The 25,040-nt window shown below is 37.3% G+C and overlaps 1 long non-coding RNA gene and 1 other non-coding gene across 8 annotated transcripts; one reads left to right on the top strand and one right to left on the bottom strand.

The window, feature by feature from the left end:
- The first annotated feature begins 11,722 nt into the window (after positions 1-11,722).
- Positions 11,723-11,829, top strand: LOC135150036 (small nucleolar RNA R71). Its single transcript, XR_010288390.1, has one exon. It is a non-coding gene; the product is annotated as a small nucleolar RNA R71 (small nucleolar RNA).
- Positions 11,830-13,211: 1,382 nt separating this feature from the next.
- Positions 13,212-16,987, bottom strand: LOC108209484 (uncharacterized). Of its 7 annotated transcripts, XR_010284653.1 has the most exons (5): positions 16,834-16,987; positions 16,366-16,751; positions 16,137-16,255; positions 15,299-16,036; positions 14,460-14,920 (listed from the first exon to the last, which is right to left on the bottom strand). It is a non-coding gene; the product is annotated as an uncharacterized LOC108209484 (long non-coding RNA). The 7 variants fall into 7 exon arrangements; XR_010284648.1 differs by adding an exon at positions 13,212-13,895 and having other exon boundaries at positions 14,783-14,920; positions 15,299-16,751; XR_010284656.1 differs by having other exon boundaries at positions 15,299-15,337; positions 15,727-16,751.
- Between the last annotated feature and the right edge of the window lie 8,053 nt (positions 16,988-25,040).

The raw sequence follows: 25,040 nt of genomic DNA, 5'->3' as shown, positions 1-25,040 counted from the left end.
GGTTCGAGCAACAAACACTTTGTTCTCAGAAGGATTATAGAATGAATAACCTCTTGTTTCAATTGGGTATCCCACAAAATTACATTTATCAGATTTAGGTCCTAGCTTGTCAGAATTTTGACGTTTCACAAACGCCTCACATCCCCAAATTTTCATAAATAACATGCTATGACGTTTCTCAGTCCATATCTCATATGGAGTGTTCTGGACCGTTTTAGTAGGAACTCGGTTAAGTGTATAGGCAGCCGTCTCTAGGGCATAGCCCCAAAAACTAATTGGAAGATCTGCATGACTCATCATTGATCGCACCATGTCCAACAAGGTACGATTTCTCCTCTCGGAAACTCCATTCCATTGTGGTGTTCCAGGAGGAGTAAGTTGTGATACAATACCACACTCTTTTAAGAAATTCTTAAATTCTTGGCTTAAGTATTCACCTCCACGATCTGATCGTAGAGTCTTAATACTTTTGGTAGTTTGCTTTTCTACTTCAGCTTTGTACTCTTTGAACTTTTCAAAAGAATCAGATTTATTCTTCATAAGATACACATATCCATATCTACTGAAATCATCAGTAAATGTTATGAAGTAGTAAAAGCCACCTCTTGCCATAGTTCGCATTGGACCACATACATCACTATGTATTAGTTCCAATCTCTCAGTGGCCCTCTCACCTTGTCCTGTGAAAGGTGCTTTAGTCATTTTTCCAATGAGACATGGTTCACATGCTTCGTATGATTCAAAATCAAACTTATCCAAGTATCCATCCTTATGTAACTTGGAAATGCGCTTCTCATTTATATGGCCTAAACGACAGTGCCAGAGGTATGTTTTATTTGAGTCATCAGTTTTAAGTCGTTTATTATTCACATTATAGATGGGAGTATCCAAGTCAAGAACATATAAACCGTTAAATAAACGTGCAACCCCATAGGTAACATTATTCAAAGAAAAGGAACAACTATTGTTCTGAATTGAAAAAGCAAAACCTTTCTTGTCCAAACAAGAAACTGAAATAATGTTTCTGCAAATTGCAGGCACGTAAAAACAATTCTCAAGTTCTAAAATAAGCCCAGTGGGCAACGATAAATGATAAGTCCCTACAGCTATAGCATCAACTTTTGCTCCATTGCCAACTCGTAGGTCGACTTCTCCCTTTGCCAACGTCCTACTTCCCTGTAGCTCCTGCACATTCATACAAATGTGAGAACCACATCCGGTATCTAATACCCAAGATGTTGAAGTAGACAAATTGACTTCTATAACATAAATACCTGAATCAGAAGCGGCAGCAGCCTTCTTCTTCTTCAGATCCTCCAAATAAGCATGACAGTTCCTCTTCCAATGACCTGGTTTCTTGCAATAGTGACAATCACCCTCCTTCTGAACACCACCTTTTGGCTTCAAGGCCTTAGTTGGACCAGGTTTCGGATTGGCATTAGAATTAGATCCCATCTTCTTCTTGCCTTTCCATTTACCCTTTCCTTTGGCCTTCCCCTTATTCACCATCAATATGGGAGTAGGGGACGCCTTCTGAATGTTGGTCTCAGCAGTTTTCAACATTGCCAAAAATTCGGCGGGGTTCTTGTTTATCTCATTCATATTGTAATTCATTACAAACTGAGAATAGTTATTGTTTAGAGATTGCAAGATCAGATCAATTTGGTGCTCAGGACCAATCGGGGCACCCAATTTTTCAAGATAATCAATATACCCTATCATCTTCAGAACATGCGGTCCTACCGGATCACGTTCACCCTGCTTACAAGCATTCAAAGATTTGAAAGTATCAAACCTCTCCTGACGAGCCTGTCCCTCAAACATACGCTTAAGGTGCTCAATCATATCATAAGAATCCATATTCTCATGTTGTTTCTGAAGTTCAGCACTCATGGTCGCTAACATGAGACATTGAACATCCGTGTCATCATCGATATGCTTCTGATAAGCAGTATGCTGAGCACGGGTTGATCCTTCAGCGAGAGGTGTAGGGCGAGGAATATCTATGACATAGAGCTTGCGCTCTTGTTTGAGGACAATCCTCAAATTCCTTTGCCAGTCAAGGAAGTTGGTTCCTGTCAGCTTGTCCTTCTTAAGGACTGATCGTACAGAGAAGTTGTTTGAATTATTTGCCATTGGATATCTACAATATTTTCAAATGCATAAGATAAATTAGTCTACAGATGTTTATTAAATTATGTTTAAGTGATTATAAATATATATTCAAAATATATATCTCCCACTATTTTGTTCAAATCAATAGCCCTAACTATTAATTCGGAAAGCATTTCTGCAAATCTTTCTAGTGAGCCAAGATCCATATTTCATCCATGTTTTAAGTTAGCGTGGGCTAATACTCTCAAAACATGACTATTTAGGTAGACAACATTTGTCAATTATATCAAATATAACTCTTGGATAGTTTGGTGGAGCAACCCTTTGCACATATTTATGTAATAAATCTCACCAAACTCCATGCCTCTAAACCCACAATCCTATTGTGATGGTTTAGTTAAGTTAGACCCAATAATTCAATAACTAAGTACATTTACTTGTCACGTCTTCCCATGATTGATTAAAGCACTTTGCTTTGGCAAACCTACTTCTTTCAATCTAGATCTTGACGAGTATTAATCATTGGAAGGCATCTGATTAACTTAATATTTTTAATTAGGGATTTTATTAAAACGACCATGATCCTGTCATAAAGAGATCCTCAATTTTTCCTTGAATCAAATATTTCAAATCAATACTCTTTGATTGGTTGAAAACCCGACCTGAGGTGTTGGCACAACGGCTATACTTAAAAACCCCAAATCCGACGGAATCTTCCTCTCATTGAATATCGAAAATCCATAATTAATTCCGTGTTTCATAAACACGAGAATCTCATGATCGTTGTATTCCTTTTAAAAAATCTTGAGTCGTTACAGATTTTATCTTGTTTAAACAAGCATGGCATGGGTGTCGTATCGAATACATACATCTTAATCTAATTAAGCATGCATCTCTATAACTACGCATACATATCATCATCTCATGCATCATATATGTAAAGTGCAGTATGTAAACGTGCATGGTTATGGCCTTTATCCTATATGATTCTTTCAAGCTAATGAAAGAATCTAGGTCAATCTATGGTGAAGATGTATAACTATTACAAGTCTTCATGCTCCTTGATTGCCCCTCCTTGTGGATCATCCTTCAATCTTCAAGTACATTACAATGAATAATTGAATACAACCTATTCTAATGTACTTACATGAGAAAACTCGAGTTACATTCGAGATTAAAATTACAAGAATGAATATCACGACATGCAAGTCGTATTTATACAACCAAAAAAAAAAAAAAAAAAACCATTAAACTAGGGGTCCTTAAGGCCATAACCAGCACCATGCTCAAGTAAACAAACAAGAACACATAACCATACAAAGCGGGGGTCCGGGGGCGGCAGCCCCTGGGCGGGGGTCCGGGGGCGGCAGCCACCGGGCGGGGTCCGGGGGCGGCAGCCCCAGGCTGTTACCTTCTGCCACTACTGCATCATATGCAGTTTCAGAAGCATATATCATATACATGCTGATCATTCCCCAGTGACCAGATCATGTCCATACACCATCTTATTGAACAGTTTATATCATTATATAAACAACACATCATATGCAGAACATACAAATCGCATACTAATCAGTCATGGCAAATCATAATCATGCTAGTATCATCATATCACTATATTTAACATAACAGAATCATATATGATCAATATAACATGTTATAATCAACATATCTCAAAACCATATCAAGGCAGATTCATAAAACATGCATACATGCATCGAATACTGTAAACACGTAACCAAATCAGCCCCTTATAGACGTAGCTCTGATACCACTGTTGGGTTTCGGGGCAACAAACGCAGCGGATAATCGACGTAAAATAAAAAAAAATCCGAAACCCTAACCCGAGGATCCATCTATAAAGAACGGCTGATCATGGAGATACGAAATAATACCTTGTTGAAGCTTTACGTTAGCGAAAGATGGAGGTCCGGAACAAGCAATCACCACGCAGCCCTCGTCTAAGGATCGCGTCTCTAAGCAGTCCACACGAACGTCTGATCGCCAAAGATCACCGGAGCCGGTACTAGCCGAATGCAGCCTCTCTCTCTCTCTCTAGCCTCTCTTGATGCAGAGCTGCTAGGGTTTTATAATAAAACGAATTTTATGTTACTTAACCCTAAAACAATACATCATTATGTATTTATAGGGAAGAGAGATAGATGGGCCAAACCCTAATCGGATTTGGGCTTCTCCAAACCTAATCCGATTTTGGTTTTAATATTAAATTCGAAATTCTAATTACTTAATTAAGACTGGCTCAATTAAATAATTTATTTCGAACTTAATCATTTAATTTAAATTCAGAATTTAAATTAAAACTCCTTTAAACGTTCAAAGTGTGTGACCCTTTAGGTTATTATTACGCTGGCAATAATTTTAATATCCAATAATAAAATTATAAACAATGAGCGGCATCTAGTAATACATCATTGCTACCCAAGTAATAATAATAATTGGTGATTCAATTAAACCTTTTGTGAATAATGTACAATGTAATATAATCCCTTTAACCTTATATTATAGATCAGACTCAAGGCATGTATTGTGTCATCCTCTTCATCGTCTAATCCGAATTTCCTTGATCAATGAGTAGACTATTAAACAAATCAATATTTGAGCACGGCCATGCATTTTATAGTCTCACTCAATCAAGAGGCCAATAATATCACTCCTAAAATAGGAGGGTTAAATCCTTTCTAGATCATTCATATTTCTCATACGATTCATAATATACCCAATGTACATTTCATCATCACCCGGTCAAAGGTAACTTTTAGTGCAACCAAAGTATATTAATTCTCATATAGAAATATAATGATATCAAGTCAGAGGATCATTACATCATTATCACAGTGAGAATTTCTAATGACACTTATTAACATGTAAAATCTCACGGTGGGTCATTCCAGTGCCATGTGTCGATACATGCACTTATGTTCTTGACTTTAGCATCACTATACCTATGATCAATGAGATGTGATCATCAGTCAACAAACATACTAGTCTTAATGCATCATTATTGTCCCTTAACAATGATACTCGACTAGGGACATTTAGGAATATTGATATTATTCTCATAATCTCATTTCTAAGTCACGTACTTAGAGATATAGAATTACATATAATATTCCAAGGACATTTATTATGCTTTCAATTTATTACGCAGTAAATAAAGACACATTAAATATTTATTCCATAATCAATATAACATAATCCATAAATGTCTACGATAGAACACAATAGTATTGTCTCTAGGACACCAATACTAACAATCTCCCACTTGTACTAGAGCCAATCTCTGATGTATCTAATACCCATGGAACTAGTATGACCTTCGTGCTTCTGCTGCGACAAAGCCTTGGTCAGTGGATCTGCAATGTTATCATCTGTATGCACTTTACATATATGTATATCCCCTCGAGTGTTAATCTCTCGGAGTAGGTGGTATCGTCTGAGTATATGCTTAGTGCGGGAATGAGATCGGGGTTCCTTAGCCTGTGAAATGGCTCCATTATTGTCACAGTACAAATCTATCGGATCTGATACTGAAGGAACCACATCAAGTCCTGTAAGAAATTTCCTGATCCAAACAGCTTCCTTGGCTGCTTCACAAGCAGCTATATACTCAGCCTCCATTGTAGAATCGGCAACCGTCTCTTGCTTTGAACTTTTCCAACTAACAGCACCTCCATTTAGACAAAATACAAAGCCAGACTGAGAGATCGAATCATCTTTGTCTGTTTGGAAACTAGCATCTGTGTAACCTTTTACAACTAGTTTCTCTTCTCCTCCATATACCAAGAATTGATCTTTAGTCCTCTTTAGGTACTTAAGAATATTCTTGACTGCCGTCCAGTGACCTTCACCTGGATTAGACTGGTATCTACTCGTCATGCTCAAGGCATACGAGACATCAGGACGAGTACATATCATTGCATACATTATGGAACCAATTGCCGAAGCATATGGAACTTTGCTCATACGGTCCTTATCATCCAATGATTTCGGACTGTTTTCTTTCGAGATCAATATCCCGTGAGACATTGGGACAACCCAATCTTCTTCATTACGGCGCTTGGCACGCCCCCCAATAACTCTACGGATAATAGCCAAGGGAACCGCCTCCGGAGCCTCGCAAAAAGACTCCCAACCTCGTTCTTGAACCATGTTCAATAGCTCACCATCTTCCGCCGTGGGTAAGAATCCCCTCTCCTTAACTAACGACTTATTCATAAGCCGTTGAAATTCGGTTCGTGCTCCATCGGAGGTGAACTCAACCTCACCCATCGAGGAAGAATCGCTAGATGCAGGGGCTTGTGAGCTAGTTCCTTGTGATCTTCGGGCTCTTTTGGGTGCCATTGGTAGAGATTTAGAGTTGCAAGAGGTTTGTGTGTAGTGGGTTTGAGAGATTTGGAGGTAGTTGTGTGTATGGATGTGTATATATAATTAGGGTTTATAGAATTATAATGGGATTTGGAGATGGTTGTTGTGTTTATATAAGGATTGGAGAGCTGAGTTAGGGTTTTAGAGAATGTATTTCGGGCTAGGCATGCAAAATTAGGATTGTGGGCTTTTAAAAACGAAAAGAAAGTATTTTTGGGAGAAAATTCGCTAGTCCAGCAGTCAGTAGCGCGGCCGCGCTAAGTGTAGCGCGGGCGCGCTGTGCAACTTAGCGCGGGCGCGCTGGACACTAGCGCGGGCGCGCTAGTGTCTGACACCGGGGGCTGCATTTTTTCGATTTTTGTGTTTTTGAGGTTTACAATGGTACAATGTAGTTCCAATGCGTGGGTTGCCTCCCACGAAGCGCTTGTTTAACGTCGTTAGCTCGACGTGAAGTCCAGAATTAATCCGATTCCGACTGAAGTATCGTGGTTTGTACCTCACGATTCACATTTCCACCAAAATAAGGCTTCAACCTTTGACCATTGACCTTAAATGATTCATCCGGTGATTTTGCATAGATTTCTACCGCACCGTGGGGAAATACCGTCTTGACTGTAAATGGCCCTGACCAACGTGACTTGAGTTTCCCTGGAAACAGCTTCAGCCGAGAGTTATACAATAGAACCAATTGACCAACCACAAACGATTTCTGTATCAGCCGCTGATCATGCAATCTTTTCACCTTTTCTTTGTAGAGTTTGTTATTTTCATAAGCACGGAGGCGGAACTCCTCCAACTCGTTGAGTTGAATCATGCGTTTTTCTCCAGCTAACTGTAAGTCGAAATTCAACTTCTTTAGTGCCCAATAAGCTTTATGTTCCAACTCTACTGGTAAGTGACAAGCTTTCCCAAACACTAGCTGAAATGGAGAAGTACCCAACGGTGTTTTGTAAGCTGTTCGATAGGCCCAAGCAGCCTCATCTAATCGTAAGGACCAGTCCTTCCTAGAAGGGTTAACCACCTTCTCTAATATGCGTTTGATCTCTCTGTTAGACACTTCAGCTTGACCATTCGTTTGAGGATGATACGCAGTAGCAACCCGGTGATTGATATTATACCTCGACATCAAGGTTGTGAATTTCCGATTGCAAAAATGAGAGCCTTCATCACTGATAATGACTCTAGGGACTCCGAAACGGGTAAAGATTTGTTTTTGAAGAAATTGCAAGACCACCTTAGCATCATTTGTCGGTAAAGCTTTCACCTCCACCCATTTAGACACATAATCAACTGCTAATAGAATATACTGGTTGTTGCAAGACGAAACAAACGGTCCCATAAAGTCAATACCCCAAACATCAAATATTTCGACTTCCAAAAGCATTTTAAGAGGCATTTCATTCCTCCTAGAAATATTACCTGTACGTTGACAACGATCGCAACCCAACACGAACTGATGAGCATCTTTAAACAGAGTTGGCCAGTAAAAACCTGCTTGAAGTACCCTCTTTGCTGTTTTCTCTCCGCTATAATGGCCCCCATAACCAGTGGAATGGCACTCGCGCAAAACTCCCTCAACTTCATTATTGGGAATACATCGTCTGAGAATTTGATCGACTCCTTGTTTAAACAGAAAGGGTTCATCCCAAATATACCATTTCACATCGTGAAGGAATTTCTTGCGTTGAGCATAAGAGAATTCTGGAGGAATGACCTTACTCACCAGATAATTTACAATGTCAGCAAACCATGGCTCTTCAGCCTCAACTCCAAACAACTGTTCATCTGAAAAGAATTCATTAATTAGAGTGCTGTCGGTAAGTTGTTTGCTGTGATCTTCTAGTCGGGATAAATGATCTGCTACCTGATTTTCTGTGCCCTTCCGATCTTTAATTTCGACATCAAACTCTTGGAGTAATAGAACCCAGCGAATTAGTCTTGGTTTAGAATCCTTCTTTGAGATGAGATACCGAATGGCTGCATGATCAGTATATACCACTACCTTTGTTCCAAGAAGATAAGACCTGAACTTCTCAAAGCTAAAGACAATAGCTAGAAGTTCTTTTTCAGTAGTAGTGTAGTTCAATTGTGCATCATTTAATGTTTTGCTAGCATAATAGATAACATGAAACACATTACTTGTACGCTGGCCCAATACGGCTCCTACAGCATAATCACTGGCATCACACATTAATTCGAATGGTTTACTCCAATCAGGTGCAGTGATGATAGGTGCTGATGTCAATTTCTTTTTCAAAATTTCAAATGCTTCCAAGCACTTTTCATCAAATTTGAATGGAATGTCTTTCTCTAACAGATTGCAAAGAGGTTTGGAAATTTTTGAGAAGTCCTTGATGAACCTCCGATAGAAACCTGCATGACCAAGGAAGCTTCGGATGCCCTTAACCGAGAGTGGTGGGGGAAGATTTTTAATTGTTTCTACCTTTGCTTTATCAACTTCTAGTCCTTTGGCGGATACTTTATGTCCCAATATGATTCCTTCTTGCACCATGAAATGGCATTTTTCCCAATTGAGAATCAGATTAGTTTCCACACATCGCTTAAGAACCATTCTCAGATTCGTGAGGCATTCGTCATAAGATGTTCCAAATACAGAGAAGTCGTCCATGAATACCTCCACGTTGATGCCGATCATCTCTGAGAATATTGCCATCATGCACCTTTGAAAAGTGGCTGGTGCACCACATAAGCCAAAAGGTACTCTTCGAAATGCAAATGTACCATAAGGACATGTAAAGGTTGTCTTTTCTTGATCCTCCGGAGAAATAGCAATCTGATTATAGCCAGAATACCCATCTAACAGGCAATAGAACTCATGGCCAGCCAACCTATCAAGCATCTGATCAATGAATGGCAGAGGGAAGTGATCCTTTCTTGTAGCTTTATTCAGCTTTCTGTAGTCCATGCAAATCCTCCAACCAGTGACAGTTCTAGTTGAGATGAGTTCACCTTTTTCGTTGGCTACTACTGTCATGCCTCCTTTTTTAGGCACACATTGTACCGGACTCACCCATGAGCTGTCTGAAATTGGATATATGATACCTGCATCGAGCCATTTAAGAATTTCTTTCTTTACAACTTCCTTCATGATAGGATTTAACCTTCTCTGTTGTTCTACTGAAGGTTTGCTCCCTTCTTCAATGAGAATTTTGTGTTGACAAAATGATGGACTGATTCCCTTGATATCAGCTATAGTCCACCCAATTGCTGTTTTGAATTCCCTTAGCACCCTCAAAAGTTTTTCCTCTTCCTCACCTGACAAGTTAGCTGCAATAATAACAGGAAGAGTAGAACATTCACCAAGAAAAGCATACCTCAAGTGATCCGGTAGCGGTTTAAGTTCAAGTTTAGGTGCTTCGATCACTGATGGTTGTAGTGGTTTATGATCTTCCTTTTGTTCTTCCAAGCCAAGAGATTCGATAGGTGGTTCAAAATTCCTACGCCAAGGTGATAGTTAAGGTGATGGATTTCTTCCAATTCTTCTTCACTGTCCAATTCCTCATCATTGGTAAGGATTGCTTCCAATGCATCATTCTGTAAAACCCGATGGCTATTAGCTTCTGCCGTAGTATCAAGTACATCCATACTGAAACAAGATTCCTCATCGGTTGGTAATTTCATTGCATTGAATACGTTGAACGAGACCGTTTGATCTTGTATTCTCATTGTAAGTTCTCCTTTTTGTACATCGATCAAGGTTTGTCCGGTGGCTAAGAAGGGTCTGCCCAAGATGATAGGAATTCTTTTGTCTTCTTCAAAATCAAGAATCACAAAGTCGGCTGGAAATATTAATTTATCAACCTTGACCAGCACATCTTCAATTATACCCCTCGGATATGTGATCGAACGATCAGCCAGCTGTAAAGACATGTTTGTCGGCTTGAGCTCTGGCAGGCCAAGTTGTGTGAAGATCGATAGAGGCATCAGATTGATGCTAGCTCCCAAATCGCACAGACACTTATCAAAAGAGAACTTCCCAATAGTGCAAGGAATAGTAAAGCTTCCCGGGTCTTTCAGCTTAGGTGGTAATTTTTGTTGAAGCACAGCGCTACATTCCTCTGTTAGAGCTACTGTCTCTAACTCCTCAAGCTTTAGCTTTTTCGAAAGAATACCCTTCATGAACTTGGCATAGCTAGGCATTTGCTCGAGTGCTTCAGCAAACGGAATGTTGATGTGAAGCTTTTTGAAAACTTCAAGGAATTTACCAAATTGTTTATCCAGCTGCTGTTTTTTTAACCTCCTAGGAAACGGAGGTGGTGGATATAATGGCTTTGATACTGGAGCAGCAGTAGGAATAGCCTTGTCCATTTCAACAGTAGGTTTTATGCTAATTGTATTCGAAGGAAGTTCTGCTGGAATTTCTTGCGGTTCATCATCCCGATCTTGTACTAATGTTGAGGTAGGCCCTGTTGTAGTTTTTCCAGATCTCAGCGTAATGGATTGGACTTGCTCCTTAGGGTCCCTCTTACCTGGTACCTCTGTATCACTAGGGAGATTCCCCTGTGGTCTGCTTAATAGAGCGTTAGCCAACTGACCGACTTGTGTCTCCAAGGCTTTTAAAGTTACTGCTTGACTCTTGTACATGAGTCTTAGCTCTTCCATGTCAGACCTTTCGTTAGTTGTTTGCCCATGATTCTGAAATCCCGGAGGGTGATATGGCTGTTTAGTTGCATACTGTTGTGAAGCCCCAGCCTGACTGTACTGTTTAGGTCCCTGTTGAAATCCTTGTTGAGGCTGATTATAGCCCTGATTATTACTCCAGCTGAAATTCGGATGATTTCGGTTGTTAGGATGGTAAGTAGCTGGAGCAGGCTGTTGACCTCTCTGAAAGTTGCTCACAAATTGTGCTGATTCACTAGAAATGGCACACTGATCGGTAGCATGAGTACCAGCACATAATTCGCAAATAGAGATTGGCTGTTGAATTCCTTGGTGAGCCAGAGAATCAACCTTCATCGTGAGAGCCTTAAGTTGAGCTGCTATAGCTGTAGACGTGTCAAGATCAAGAATTCCGGCTACCTTCCCTTGAGTAAGTCTTTGAGTAGGGTTCTGATATTCATTAGCAGCCATCATTTCAATAAGATCATAAGCTTCTTCATAACTCTTAGCCCATAATGCACCTCCAGAAGCAGCATCAAGCATAGGTCTGGATTGAGGTCCTAGACCATTATAGAAACTGTTTATTTGCATCCAATCCGGCATGCCATGATGGGGACACTTCCTTAGCATCTCCTTATATCGCTCCCAGGCTTCACAGAATGTTTCTCCTGATTGTTGAGAGAATTGAGATAGAGCATTTCGTAGGGCAGCAGTCTTTGCCATGGGGAAGAATTTAGTGAGAAATTTCTGAGCTAGATCTTCCCATGTAGTAATCGAACCAGGTGGTAAAGAATGTAACCATCCCTTAGCTTTATCTCTCAGTGAAAATGGGAAAAGCCTTAGCTTCACAGCTTCATCAGAGACGTCATTAAATTTGAAAGTGTCACAGATCTCTATAAAATTCCGTATATGCATATTGGGGTCTTCAGTAGGAGAACCCCCATACTGTACCGAGTTCTGGACCATTTGAATAGTTCCTGGTTTGATTTCAAAGGCTTTGGCTGCGATTGCAGGCCTAACAATGCTTGATTGGATATCATCGATTTTTGGCATAGAGAAATCCTTCAATGCCTTACTGTCTGGTTGTGCTTCAGGTTCTGTCATTGTTTCAGAATCAGAAGAAGAAGATGAAGATGAATCAATTGCTTTTCTTTTACGGGTTTGAGAACGTGTTTGCATAAACGCGACCCAAGTACCTGAAATAAAGAAAAGAAGAAAAGTGAGAAGAGATTAGAATCCTAGTCAGTGAATTTTAATGCACACTGATGACAAGTACGTAAACTAATTAATTAACACCGAGTCCCCGGCAGCGGCGCCAAAAACTTGTTCGGTGAAATCTACACGCAAGCGCACGTGATCACAAGTAATATATTAAGTTCGATCCCACAGAGACTGGTGAATTAATAATACGCACCTATGCAACAATGTATGATCAATTATCACTGCTAAGTCAATTAACAAGGATGGTTTCTTTTATACTAATAACTAAAATTACTAATCAAATTCAGAATAGGAAAACACATGGGATTCTAACTTCATTATCGAATTCATCTAGAATTGAAATTACTGATTAACATGCGACTGTTTATCCTAATCAGACAACACGAAAGTAATACATGCCAACTCTCGTTGCACACGTATCATACCAATCAAAATCCGCAATTAAGACAGAAATCTCATAGACACCAACAAAGCTCAGACCCTATATCTCTATAGCGGTAGTGTAAGCAGAGAGGTTTAAATAGCAAGTCATCTATCGTGATTACACAGGGTGATAAAAATAGTTCAAGTCTACCACAAATTATGTTTCATTCACATAATCCTATGTTTACATGGCATAGTTCTAAATTCAATCATCCACTCTCGCTTCAGAAAGAATTAACAAACAACTTAGAAGTTAGCTACACTCCTAAGAAGAATAAGCACGGCTCATGCAAAGAAATCAACGTACGTCACACAATCAAGTAATTAATATTCGATACTAGATTACATCGATAAATCCATTAGAATCCCATGAAGGCGGTTAGTTCATAATCGAACCAATCGACATCATGGGTTCTAATGAAAACATGATAGAATAAAGACAAGAATTAAATGGAATAAAAATGCTTGAATTAATAATAAAGATCACACGTTACAGAATTGATGTTCACGATCTCGCTCGAAACTGTCACTTCCTCGCGAAGAACGATCTAATACAAACTGATAATGTGCTTGAATGAATAATACTTAACTACGATATTGTTCTCTCTTCTTTTTTTTTTTTTTAAAACTACTTCTCCTAGGCTAGGGTTTTACACACGAGAAATGAAAATACATTGACCAAGTCAACCGGGCCTCGACCGCTGCGAAAATCCGCTAAAAAGCTGTAAAAATCGGCCCGGGGAACTTCTGCTGGGCGCGGCCGCGCTAAACTAGCGCAGGCGCGCTAGTTGTCCCAGTGGATAGCGCGGGCGCGCTGTCAAGTAGCGCGGGCGCGCTACTGTCTGTGATGGCAGCCCCGTTTCTTCGTTTCTCGCTCGTTCTCGCGTGCATGTCCTTCCTCGCTTCTAGTACCACTTCCGTAGGTGATCACGGTTGCATTTAGCATATGCAACAAGCCCTTTAAACCCCTAGATAGCTCTAGTGGATGAGTGTGCTCTCGTGAGGGTTTGTAGAAGATATACCCACAAAATCCCAAGTCGCGGTGAATCAACAATTCTCTATTCTTGCAAATAATGCACCAAAACCAACCTAAACTGATAGAAAATCACTTCATCACCTCAACTCGTGACCTGCACAGAAAAACAATAAAAACACATCAAAAGACACTAAACACTTAAGTACAATCAACCAATTTAAGTGGAAATGAAGGCCTATAAGTGTGTATAAATACCACTTATCAGCTGACAGCAGATGAAAATGGTAAAGATGTTGATATTCGAATGTATAGAGGTATGATTGGTAGTTTACTTTATCTTACAGCCTCTAGACCTGATATTATGTATAGTGTTTGTGTTTGTGCTAGATTTCAAGCAAAACCAAAGGATTCTCACTTACAAGCTGTTAAAAGAATATTTAAATATTTAAGTGGAACCATTACTTTGGGTCTATTCTATCCTATCACAAATGCTTTTGATCTTGTTGGGTATAGTGATGCAGATTATGCAGGTAGTCAAACTGATAGAAAAAGTACAAGTGGTGTTTGTGCATTTTTGGGTCAAAGCTTAGTTTCTTGGTTAAGCAAGAAGCAAACTTCAATTGCTCTATCTACGGCTGAGGGGGAGTATTTAGCAGCTGGTAGCTGTTGCTCTCAAATGCTATGGATGAGACAACAATTGAAGGACTTTGGAATCAAATGCAAGCAAACTCCTATCTTTTGTGATAACACAAGTACAATCAACATTTCAGAAAATCCAGTCAACCATTCAAGGACAAAGCACATTGATGTTCGACATCATTTTCTGAGAGATAATGTTGCAAAGGGTGCTGTCAAATTAATATTTGTGGCTACAGCAGATCAGCTAGCTGACATCTTCACAAAACACTACGCCGATAATGTTTACTACTTTCGTCACTAATAGGAGCAGTTTCTTCCGGCTTTTTACTACCCCGATATGCAGGTACCAGCGAGCCTAACAACTTATTTTTAGGTATCACAAATCCAGACTTTGCTGCAAACCTTGAAATTTTTGGACTAATTGTTGGGGCTGCAGATGAGGTGGACGTCATATTGGTCTGAATTCCATGATCAACTCTAGAAGCCTGCTGAACCTCAGTGTTCATCTTGATCTCAAGTACACACCTCTAATTGGTCACACTACAATGTTCAAGCACACAAAAAATAAGGATAGATAAAGATAACATAAACACTTTACATATATGGCCTAATTTTTTTTTCATCATGGTGTATTCAATTATTATTTTCCAATTTCATGCTTGTGGGAGAAACTGATTTTAGCAATTATTAATAACACAGTCACCAGGTATTTATTTTTGTCGACATACCAATCACCAGTATATGCAAATACTGTTTTGCAATAAAGGGACTACTGATAATAAATTAAGTATACACAATACAGAAAATCAGAAAACCCAAGGCAAACAATTTACCTTCTGAGAGCCATTAAATTATGCAAATCCAGATATCAGAAATTCATGATACATATGCTAGTAGTACTTTATATAATTTCATTACCTGATGGAGTTGTCGGATTATCCAGAGTTGTTGATCCTCCTGGAAAGGAAAAAAATTGAAATGAGTACATGTTCCCACTCAAAGTGAAACATACTTGAAATAAAAGAACACAGTATTCTAAGTTCTCACCAATCAGTCAAGTACTCTAGTTATGGAATTAAGGAAATGATAAGCATAGTACTGCTTCCATCTAAATAGTGATCTCTAACATAACTAAGGTTCGAGCTACCAGTCCATTACATTAAAAAGCTGTTATATGCTGGCAAGGGGAGGGGCGTAGGTGTCTTTAATTCTTGTTCTCAAGTCTAAAGACTAAACCGGCATATAGAAGCAAATGACCTTTGTTATTAAGCTACTGTATCAAATGCTGCAAATCCGGATACTAAGATACGTAATAAATTTTGCATTATTTGAAACAAATTGATTACCTGGTTGGATTATTAGCATAAAGACATCTTCAGAATCTGAAACTTACAGTCCATAAGCAAGGTGTACAAGATCTTCTCGTCGGAGGAACCTGAGAGCTTTAGAATATACCCTATGCAGCTTCTGTATACTACTACAACTTATCTTTAAAGTCATGTTTTTTGAAGTAAGGATCACTTCATATACACTGGTGCAGTTATCTATGAACTTGTAATGAATGAAACAAAAATTGTAAAGCATATATACCTCAGGAATTTCTTTATCAGTAGCCATCTTTGAATACCTGTAGACTCTCACAAAGTACATGTTGACCTTGAGACAATCATTACCCATAGATGCCACAAATGTTACATAAGCTTCAAACAAAAATTGTAAAGCATATATACCTCAAGCTCAAAGTAAAGAAACTCACCTCAGCAAGACCTTTACCAAAAAACAACAAAGCCACAACTGCGATAACCAGAGCTTTAGGAGCTCCAATTCAAAACAAAAAAGCATACACACCATTTATTTTATATCTTCTTCTCTTTTCTGTAAAATTCAAGAAAACAACAATCCCCTGAATTTATATACAAATCAGCACACACCTAAATAAGAAAATCTGTAAAACTATTAATAAAATAAAACTTGTCAAAGAATACCTCAATTTACAAAATGAAGTTGTGAGGTTGAACTACCCAAGTGCCTCAACAACTACACTAGAGAAAGAACTGGGACCCAGTTGGTCAATCCGTGAGAAACTAATGTTTGTGGTGGTGGATATTGAATATCAAGAAGTAGAGAGTGTTCAGACATTTGGGGTTTTTAATAATTAGGACTAACGTGCTTAGCACTTCAGATTAGGCTAATTAACAAAGGTGGGGAAAGCCAGATGGGGGAGAGAAAGAGGGAGACTGCATCGCAGAGACATGGAGAGAGATAAGGAGAGAGAGGGATTGTACCTTAAATCCAAGCAAATCGAAGCCCCAATTAAAGTAAAAAGCTATTTAAGCCCTAATTCCGGTGAAATCCCAATTCAATTCAAGGTCTGAGAAAAATAAAGACACAAAACTCAAAACATTATAGTCAAAAACAAAATGAAGAAGCTTGAGCAGAGAAGTGAGTTTGACCAGAGCGGTGAGTTTCAGCGGAGAGAATGAGGTGAGTGTCTGCAGTGAGATGAGTTTGTGGAGTGAAATGTGAGTGTGTGTATGCGTGTCTACTGAAAAGAGAAAAGGGGGGAAATCTGCCGCTCCCAAATTTTTAGGAGCCGCCCAATTTTTCAATTTGTTTGTTTAAATTTTTAGTAATTTACTTTATTTTTAAATTTTTAATTACTTATAAATATGATTATTTTATTTATTTTATATTTTTAAAAATTTAATTGTTGCATTATTATCTTATACATAATTACTTAGTTTCAAATTTATTATTTTAAAGAGATTATATAAAAATTAATATTGCATTTCAAAATTAAGCCTTTTACATGTCTAATATATTATATTTTCTTAATTAATTATTTTATATTTTTTTTGATTTTATGTAAATTTTATTCTCATATTATAAATAATTATTTTACTAATACTCTATGCAACACATATATTCCTCTATTGCAACATCATATGGACATGAATGGTTATCGTTGCGGTAGATATGGATTAGTGTCTCTAATGCAACATAATTTTGCAACACTCGTGTTCATACCATTGCGGTAGGCCTTATATGGCGTAGTGAAACCTTTACCTGAAGAACGATATGTTGTGTTGAGAAGGGAATTGGGTATGTGTGATGTGCAGTCAGCAGGCTCTTAAGCATGGTCCGGGTACTATCAGCTTACTCCTAGCATTTTACATAATTTTTGTTATTTTTGCATGCCGGTCAGTTTAAGTGTTAATTTGAAATTTGTGCTCATAAATGATATTACCGTTATGTGCTTAGACTGATGAATTTTTGTGCTGAATTTTGATACGTGACTTTGTGCTTATCTGTGTAATTTATGATAAGTTTAAAATTCAAATTAGTTACAATGAGTATATATATGTGATAAGTGATAAGTGCTGTTAACATTTGTGAGTAATTCGGTATCTAGTCGATAAACATGAGTTATTTTAGGAATATCACTTCGTTTAATTTGATTCCTAAAACTACTCCCCTGATAATTGTTAAAAGAGTTTTGAAATATCTACTCACTCCACGCCTCTTCAACTACATATACAACCCACCCCGAGACGCTAGGGTTTTCACCCACTTTCTCCGAAAAGCTTTCGTTTTCACAATAGCATCAATCGGGTTGCGATTAGCGATGAGGAAGAAGACTAGGGCAAATGTCAAGTCTCACACTCCTCAGCCTACTCCGACATCTCAAAAGCGCAAGTTGATTGACGAAGAAGACGATGAGTTGGTTACGATTGAAAGCGGCGACGAGTTATCCGGGGTTAATCGAAGCGATGCAGGTGTTGAATCTGGGCAAAAGAAGGTTAAGTCAGAGGCTCTTGCAGTCCGTGGTCTTGCGGGTCGGAAAGTCATCATGGGTAAGCCTCTTTCTGGCAAAACCTTTTATTCTTGTGGTATCGTGAAGCTCTTTGAGGATTTAGGATTTCAGTCATTTTTAGTGGATATGCCTAAAAATTGTTATCCTGCTCTAGTTCGAGAGTATTATGCGAATTTGCAGTTAGTTGGGTCTGATCAGTATGTATCGTATGTGTCGGATGTGAAGATCTGTCTGTCCTCGATGTTTTTGGAGGCTATACTTAAGATTCCACCATCTACTATGTCTATTCACACTAAAAGAGGACCTAAGGATGTTGAGGGTTTCTCTCACAAAGATCAATTAAAATTAATCACCGGGTCTGAAATTGTTTCTGAAAATGCGTTTCCGTCAACTACACAATTGCTCCCACTGGCTCAAGCTATATTTAAGTTGTCTATAGAGAATGTCAGTCCGAGATTGGGGACTCGTTCTAATTTATCTTCTCAAGATATTGTTGTGGTTGCTATGTTGGTGGCTGGTCGTAAATTTGACTTAAGTGATTTGATTTTAAAGAATATGTTGGAATCTGTTGAGGGTAAATCAACTGGTGGTTTACCGTATGGCTTGTTGTTGACTCGAGTATTCGAGTGGTTTGGTGTGTCTTTTGCTGATGAGGAAGTCATTGTTGCTAAGGAATTTTTGGATGCTAAGTTTTTGGCTCAATCCAATTTAAAATTGGATAAGGATGGGCACTTGGTTACTGTTGAAGTTCCTCCTCCTCCATCCACGACACAGTCTGTGAATGTGGTTGATCTGGGAATCTCTGCACAAGAGATTCAGGAATATATGGATGAGCTTCGAGCAAATCACAAGGAGGTGATGGATGGCCAGAAGCAGTTGTCTGAGCAGATGGATGCATTGAATTCTCAGTTTGGGTTCTGGAAGGACATGATGTTTGGGGCTAGAACTTCAACTGCCTCAGAGAAATGCAGTTCTGGGAGTTTTGCCTATGAACTTTGCAAGAGGATGTATGGGTCTGGTGGTTCATCTGATGTCAAGGCAACTTTCACTTCAGAAGATGATGCCACAGAAAGTCCAAGGCCTAGGACAGCTTTGGATGCACTGAAGGAAGCTGCTGGCACTGATTCTAAGTATGCTGCTGCTGGGAATGCACTGATGGCTGAAAATCTGATTGCTGCTGAACTTGCCAAGAAATTTGCCAAGGAGAAGGATGAACAGGACAAGGCTGGAACTTGATTTTCTCACCTTTTTAATGATTAAGGGGGAGGAAATTAGGAAATTAATAATACTTTGCTTAAGTTTGTGTTATCTGCTTAAGTACATTATTGGCCCTAAGTTTAATTTGCTTTAAGACTAAGTTGGTTTATGTTGGTTTGGATTTGAATTTGCTGGTCTCAGGTGGTTTATCCTGAGTTAACTTGGTTTATCCTGAGTTAACTTGGTTTGTTTTGTTGGATAATATTTTGGACACCAGGTGGTTTATCCTGGTTAATTATCTATGCATATTTGCTTTGGTTAATTGTTTTCTGTGTTAAATATTGCATATCTGTGAATATCTGTGAGTTAGGATTATTTGCTAGATTTTATTCTCTGTGATAATTGTGAAAGTTTAGTGATATTAGATTGCTATATTTAGGGGGAGTTTATTACTTTTCCTAATATAGTGTAATCATCAAAAAGGGGGAGATTGATACTCTCTAGGTTTTGATGATGACACTAACAGCAAGATAATAACATGGAACTGATATGTGAAAGCATGCTATCAAAGGTTGTTTATGCGTACTAACAGTATTTCAGGATGTTAGCATGATTATAGCTGTCAGCAAGCTTACAGGAATATTTACAAGCTATCAGCAGGCTAACAGCGTGAACAGAGAATCAATCGGATAAAGATCAAAGTCTATTTTCAAGGAGATTTAATAGGAAACGACTTTGTAAGGATTCTAATATTTGTATATATCTTATATAAATATTAGAGCTCAGTTTTATAAAGAGTTTCATTCAAAAACGTTTTCCTAACAAATAGGAGATTTTATTTCAAATCGATCTTATCTTTAACAAACTCCTATTTAGTTTCAAACGGGTTTTATTTTAAATACTTTACTGAGATGATTTCAAACGTGACTTATTCTTTACTCAGTAAACATATATCATCCAAACGTTCATCATTCAATTCAAATTTAAACGTGAGGTTGTTACCAAGATCGTTGGGAAATTTGTTGGATTATGACCGTTGGTATGATGTATATAAATTTGTGTGTGCTTTCATTTTCGGTAGAGAACAAGGAGAACACACCAAGCTTTCTGAAATACAACTCTTTACATTGCTAAATCTTTTATTGAGCTCTAGTACTTATATTTGCATATATATCTATATTGAGAGTTCATAGTTTCGGTTGTATTACACTTATTCATTGTATTGTTCAAGGTGTAATGTTTTGTTGCTGTGTATCCAGCTTGTGAAACAAGGGAACAAGGGAACTAGTTAGCTAGAAGAGTATACTTGGGAAGTATAGGTCTTGGTAGGCTTTTGGTTCGTGGTTCAGGGGTTTCAGCAGGCTGATAACAGGAACAAGGGAGAAAGGGAGTTATATTATTGAATCTTGTAATCGTTGATATTATTGATTAATAATATAATCTCTTACCAGTTGGTAGGGGACCAGGACGTAGACCATTAGGGTTAGGGGTCGAACCTGGCTAAAATTCTTGGTGTTGCTAGCATACTGCTTTACATTATCTGCATTGCATTTATCTTGTTAGCAGGCTAACTGTTTACTCTGAAAATTAACAGTAGGCTGTCATTGACAGATTAATTATTTGGTAACTTTTAAAAATCGGGTATATTAGCCATAACACCTATTCACCCCCCCTCTAGGTGTGAAATTTCAAATTTTTACCCGTTTATAATAATTATAGTAATAACTAATGTTAGTGACAGTCACGATGTTCGATAATTCGAATTATTATCTATTTATAATACTTATATGGACAACTGATATTAGTGATAGTTATGATATTTGGAGATTCAAATTTTTATATAGTAACAATACTTGAAGAACAAGATAATTGAACGTGATAATCTAGTGATAACTGCTGTGATATTCGGTGATTTGAATATTTATCTATTTATAATAATTATAGTGATAACTCATGCTATATATAGCCGTGATGTTTGATGATTCAAATTTTTATCTATTTACAATAACTGAGGAACAAGACATGAATGCGATAATATAGTGATAATTGATGTGATATTCGTTGATTCAGATTTTCTCTGTTTATTATAATTATAGTAATCACTCATGTTAGTGATATCCGTGATTCTCGGCGATTCGATTTTTTTTCTATTTATAATAATTAAGGAATTAGATTGAAATAATCAAGTGATAAGTGATGTGAATTCTTTGATTCAAATTTTATCTATTTATAATAATTATAGCGATAAATATTAGTGATAGTCGTGATAATTGACGATTCAAATTTTTATCTAGCTATAATAATTAAGGTATAAGATACTTGAATGTGATAATCTAGTGATAACTGATAAAATATTCGTTGATTCGAATTTTATGTTTATAAAAATAATTCATGTTAGTGACAGTCGTGCGATGTTCGGCGACTCAAATTTTTATTTATATATAATAATTAAAGAATAAGATTGTGATAATATGGTAATAAATTATGTGATATTCACAAACATATTGTACATCTAACTCTTTACAAGCTAGTTTCGTTAGGCCATTATATTTTACAAACGGTTTTTCTAGTGTGTGCCCATGGGCACATGCTAACCACTCTTGCATATATAACAACCACACCAATCAAAATGGCCAAAACATATAATTAATTTTTGTGCTTTGCATGTGCCCATGGTCACACACCAGACAAACCCTTTTACAAATATATCTATATTGCATCAAGAAGAAAAGAATAGCACTAGAAGTGCATTTCAACCATAATTACATATGAAAATACCCTTATGTTTTGGTTGTTTCAGTATCATTGTTCTATTCAACATATTACAAGTATAGGTGGAACAAAGAAAAGAACGTACAGTGTTCTAAAAATCGGAACTCGGCTTCCCCTGATAAATTTATCGAGTAATGAGTACTCAGGTACTTGGAATGAGTGCTCACATCAATACTGGGATTAATTAATATAATAAATTCCATAAGAGTATATCAAACTTTACAGTGTCAAATAATCAGGTAGTCATACTGGATTTTGAGTTTTTGAAACTATTTTTTTTTTCATTTTTTTGAGAATCAGCCCAATAATTGTATGTGCGTGTGTGTGAGAGTATGCATCAGATGAGCAAACTTGAAGAATACATGAAAGAACCCAGAGGATAAACAACCCCCGTTTTGGTTATAAACATATAAAAGTTCACTCATGAGTCAATACATTTCATCAAAAGAGAGTAACGAAAAAGAGAGAGCCAATTCATTACCGTTACAGAGTTGTTCTTGAAGCCACTTCGAGTACAAGTACTGACACTGGGCCAGCTACCGTCACTTCTAAGACGACCGCCTAGATGATTTTTCCAGGACCACGTTGAACTAGGAATCAACAACACGAAAACTTTGTTTGAAATTATTCCGATCCTGATACCGAAGATGATTTTGCCAGACCACGTTGAACCTGGGAATATTTTGCACAAAAAATTAAGATTCTAATATAGTGTTATCACCTAAGCCCTCATCATATTAACACTCCACCCACCAAAAATAAATGTATATTCTTGTTATAAAATATTTAAGTATGTTGTCACTATAAATTATATTTATATAAGATATAAAATAAAAATTGAGGTTATAAAAACCTGAAATATAAATCACAAATATTTAAATTAATTCAAGATATAGAAATTATAAAAAACCGGAAGTATAAATTATATATATAGGCAGTGATTCGGGTGAGAACATTTTGTTTGTGAGAACAGTGAGAATAATTGTTGTGCGCTTTTTAGATAGTGCGGGACAATTATTTTGTAAAATTTCACTTTTTGAATGTTGTATTGTTATGCAGCAGATCAGTGTTTTCAGTGTTTTCATGCTAAAAACTGTTCTTCAATAAAGCGCAAGCATGAATCATAAAGATATAAAAATTTAAATGTGTAAATCGTAACAAAGTAGGTTAGTGGTTACTAAATCAAGGAAATCTTAAGTATTTTAAAATTTAAGTTTGACCTTAATTACTAGCAAACAAATTAATAGAGATAAAATACATAACAAAAAACTACCTCCCACCTAACTTTCTTAACTTTTAGTAAATATTATTTTATTTCCGTGACACGCATAAAAATATTCAAAAATCCATTCTCTCAAAATAAAAAATATTTTAATTTTGACCATCATGACTGCACAAACTAGTCAAAACAAACACTCTGAGAGAGTGTTCTTCAAAATTATTGTCCTCTTTGAAAATGTGTCCGTAGAAAAAGGTATTGTCATATAAATCATCGTATAATTCTTTGGTAAATATTTTTAAAATGTAAATCTGGTCCTTTTTCATCGTAAATAATATTATTTATGATGGAAACACTTAGTCCTATTTGCTGGCGTCTAAACTTAATTATCCCGTCGGTAGTTTGGTTTCCGTCATAATGTCTGTGCACCCGTCTTTTCCGTTATAAAAGGGGATATTTAATTGTTGTAGTGAATTAAGTCATAAAAGGTAACTCAGTATGCCTAAATAGATGTAGGTTATTGTTAAATTAGTACGAAAATTCTTAAATGGCTGTAAATAGCCTTGCTCATCATTCCTCATGTTTGAAGTTCTAATCCAAGCAGCTTGTGCTAATTAAAAATATGATGGTCAAACAATAAAGATATGAAAATTTACAAGATATTTATGGACAAGATACTAGAAGTATGAATAATTCTTGACTTTTTACGGTGTGCGTCATTATACAGGACAGAATTACGTGTAAATGTGGCACCCCCTTGTGTATCTTGAATCTTTCTTCATTTTCTATTTCCTTCACAAGACGTGAAGTCCTTCATTTTTTGTTTGTTCAAAGTATCACAAGATTACGAATTTTCTTGATAGAGTCGTAACGATGTATCAAGGTTATCACTATAAATTGTTTTAGTTCTTTCATATTTGGTTGATCATTTGATTAGTCAGAAAAAAGATTATCAATTGTATTTAAACCTCCGTGTACAATTGATTATTTACTCGACAACATTTCTTCTGTACACTTTTCTAATACAAGATTTTGACAATAAACTTTAGATATCAAATTTGTACATGAAGTCATAGAGCTCACTTGTCTCTTAATAGTAAATCTAGTGTATAAGGAAGATAAAGAAGTGAACACAATCTTCAAAATTTCGTAGTCTTCAAATCTATTGAATTATAGTGTGCAATGATCTCTACAAGTTCTCTTACAACCATTATAATGTTGACTTCAATAAAATGCACCAAACAAACCAAAAAAAACGATGAGTTTAGCCCGAGAAAACTATCGAGCATGTAATTTGTAATTCAATAGTTTTCAATTTTGAAAACTATCGAAATACCATTCACTATAAATAAAGATGATAAAACACTACAAGAAAAGCGGGCATTTCCGACCGCCAAAATCGGTCGGAAATAAGCAAAATCGGTCGGTTTTGAGGTCATTTCCGACCACCGACCGACCGACCACGTCGGTCCCTTTAAACCGAGTCGGAAATGACGTATCGGTCCGAAATGAGGAATATAACCGACCGATTCTTTCGGTCGGAAATGTGTTGCCATGTCCATATACACGTGGATTGTATCAGATAAATCTGGCCCACCGTTGACGTGTCATACACGTGGATTGTCTCAAAACCGACCAATGACGGTCGGAAATGTGTT

The sequence above is a fragment of the Daucus carota genome, chromosome 1, assembly GCF_001625215.2.
Source record: "Daucus carota subsp. sativus chromosome 1, DH1 v3.0, whole genome shotgun sequence".
Classification (NCBI taxonomy): Eukaryota; Viridiplantae; Streptophyta; class Magnoliopsida; order Apiales; family Apiaceae; genus Daucus; species Daucus carota.
The sequence above is the reverse complement of the archived record's forward strand: the minus strand, read 5'-3'. Positions and strand labels throughout refer to the sequence as shown.